The sequence below is a fragment of the Seriola dumerili genome, unplaced genomic scaffold (genome assembly GCF_002260705.1).
Source record: "Seriola dumerili isolate Sdu_G_001 unplaced genomic scaffold, Sdu_1.0 BDQW01000609.1, whole genome shotgun sequence".
NCBI lineage: Eukaryota > Metazoa > Chordata > Actinopteri > Carangiformes > Carangidae > Seriola > Seriola dumerili.
The window spans coordinates 1932177-1935699 of NW_019174864.1; positions in this window are offsets into that span (position 1 = coordinate 1932177).

The window sequence follows — 3523 nt, forward strand, 5'->3', positions numbered from 1 at the left end:
ATGGGTGGTGGGTGAATGATTCACACATACATGTGGATACAGATGACATAAGAGCCGATCCGCACATCACTACTGGCCATTAAGAAATCCCCTCCTAATGTACTTTCAGTGTAGTTTTCTTTAAACCATGCCAGTAGAAATGTCTGAACAGTGAAGTCCATTTATGAGTGGAAGTACATTTACTTTTATTGAATAGATTTAGTACTTTCCTACTGCACTGAAGCTTTAGTGCTGTTCCTCACTTGTTGCTTTGGATAAAAGCGTCTGCCAAATGAATAAATGTAAATTTACTAACAGATGCTGTCATGAAACCAGACACAAAAATTGCATGGTTTATTGGATTGTCGCCATTTCTTTATTCTTTTGTCTTTTTAGTCTTTGGAACGTGGTGCTGTTAAAGTGGTGAAATCATGGTGCAAATATGAATGCCTACAAGAATCCCTTTATTCAACTGTTTTAGGGGTTTGTCAGTTTATTTGCACAAACACAACAGTTATTTGTGACTACTGCCTTAATGCAGTCTCCGTCTTGATGCCATGTCCTGATATATGAAGTCCAGACAATATCCAATGAAGGAACCTTAGAACTTGTTAGTGAGTGAACGGTCAATTTTCACCAAAGATGGAGACAAAAATAAAAAACAAGGGTATTGCAGGACTGCCACCTTAAAGCCTCAATCTGTCAGATTTATATTTAAAGTGAAAGAGTGCTCCTTTGTTCTGGCAATTTTATAGCAATAGCAGTTAAATATATGAACCGAGTTTACATCAGTTCTGTTTTGATTTCATGTAATTATTCAGTGTTAATGTTTTGTCATTTTGTAAGAGAAAAAAAACAGAGACTAAGAACAAAATTAACATTGCTTTATTTTCTCAAGTAGTAGCAAACGTAAACAGCAATATTTCTTAAATCACTTTTATGGAATATAATTGATTATTGAAATATAAAATAAATAAAAGAAACAAAAACAGCATTGTTCTGAACAGATCACTATTATAGACTGATTTTGTAATGATGGAAATGTACAAAAGATGGAATAAACAATGATTTACCCCCCACCCCACCCCGCTCGGATTGAGTCTAAAATTAATGAATGAATGAATTTCAGAATAACAATAGCACCTATAACAATCAGCTGGCTAATGGTTACTTTTCATCATTAACCCATGTTGGTATAATTTTGTGTGTAGCTCCAGGCTGCAACATACAAAACATTTTCAGGTAAAAGAAGATGAACTATGAGCCAGGCGGTTGAAAACTTTTGCAATATGTTTCGTTAGATTGATCGTGATCCACCCTTACATTGCATAAGACTTAACCACAGTTTTGTAAGTTTAGTTCTCTTGCTTGTCACTAAGAACAGGGTCTGTGTGTGTGTACGTGCGTGTGTGTGGACGTGTTGCACGGTGAGCTGCAAAGAGAGGCTCTGAACCTCTCTTCTGATTGGCAGCGGTCTCTCTACATAGAGTCTGCAGGTTACTGGAAGGTTGGATTTCTTTTAATTATAAATGAATTTCTTTTTTTTTTCTTGACAGAAAATGTCAGTAAAAATGCCACTGTCTCCAAATGCAGCTGCTGAAATGGTTAAAAAATATAATTATATTTTTATTGGACTGTGTCATATTAAGATTTAGTCTAGACATAGAAAGGTGGAAGCTGCTATGATGTCAATATGACATCAACAGGTCTTTTCTCTGTCTATTTTTGCTGAAAGACAAGACGTGTGAAAAATAGGCAAGACGCTGAATCTAGATCTCGCAGGCGTGAGGTGTGTCCTCTAACCTGCTGACATGGGCGCCGAAATAGAAACCAAGATGTTCCACAGCCGGCATGCAAACGCCATCCAGTGTGTTGTTGGCCTAAGGCTCATTTTCTGTGTGCATTTTTCTGTGGACCGAGTGTTTTGATACTTTCACAGTATTAATATAGAACCTAAACCTGCTTTATAATTAAACAACACATGGACATCTACCTTTATACTATATGGGACCTTCAATTTCTCCAGTACCAAGAGCAGAACCAATTACGTCACAGCTTCTTAATACTACAGTCTTTAATAATTTATCCCTAGGAGTGTTTAATACCAGGTTTCGCTACCATTCATAATAGGCAATAAGTAACAGTGAATGTCACTACAGAAATGCCAAACTACTTTTGAGGTCATTTAGAAACAGCGTCACCATTACATATAAGTGACAAGAATGACCGAGTAAACCCATCAGAATTTTCTGCCTTAATGTAAACATATGTCCATATCTCAATATGACCAAATCTTCATCTAAATTATGAATTAAAATATAAAGTGTTGTTCATAATTCTAACATAAATCATTGTATTGGTCGTGTCCATATACCCACTAGAATAAAGTAGACTATAATACTGTACACATACACATGCACATACAAGCACACACGCAGTGCTGATTTCATCTGTTTTTCTACATTGAAGGATGACGCAGCAGTAGAGCTCCAAATAGAGCTGGTTTTGCTTGTTTTGAGGACGTCTCCCCATTCATTCTCTATAGGAATTATTTTGCCTTTCATCGCCATTTATGTTACCATGGTTACTCAAATCCCTTAGAAAAGTCATAGCATTCCATTCCTGATTGTGCCGCACACATTGATATATATATTGTCTGGGTTTTCTCAAAACTGCGGGACTAGTTACCCATCGAAATTTCGTTATGGAAGATGAATAAGATGAACTAGAAAAGTGCCACGGGGGCTACTTCCAGGATGAGTACATGATTTATTTCCAGTGTTCAAAAGTCACCCTGATCATATTCTGGTTTTGAGAAATGTCTTGATATAAAAGACTCTGATATAAAACAATGTCACATCCCTCCATCATGTATTATGTGGGAAATATCTCATATTCTGTGCTGTTTTTTTTAATAAAACAAGAGGCAACATGTCTTAAAACTGGCATTTAAAGGGTTAAAATCCTGAAAACTAATAAACATTTGGTAGGTTTGAGCAGAACTGAAGTGGTTTAAGAGATGTATGCAAAAAAAAAAGCAGAAAAAAATATTGATATATGATGATTTTATAGCATTTTCTTTGTGTGTCCTTTTTTGGACGCGAGGAACCCCAGAGGGTACAAAATGTGTTACCAGTGTACAATAGACCTGTAACAGTAACTGACATTAGATTTTAAAAAATATGTCGAAAAAGACACTTTTTTGCAGAAATCCATACCTTCAGCTGTAACACAGCCAAAATGATCAGCAAATCAAAAAAGAAAAGTGAAGAAAATGTCCAAAAAAGGACAGATGGACCCCTGAGGGTTAATAAATCCCATGAACCGCTATTTAAATTACCACTATTATGTTTTTTTCTGTGCTAAATTTAACATTACTGGGGAGGAGAGCAACGCGACTAGAAAAAAAGGACAGATGGACCCCTGAGGGTTAATAAATCCCATGAACCGCTATTTAAATTACCACTATTATGTTTTTTTCTGTGCTAAATTTAACATTACTGGGGAGGAGAGCAACGCGACTAGAAGTGACAGCGAGAGAGGG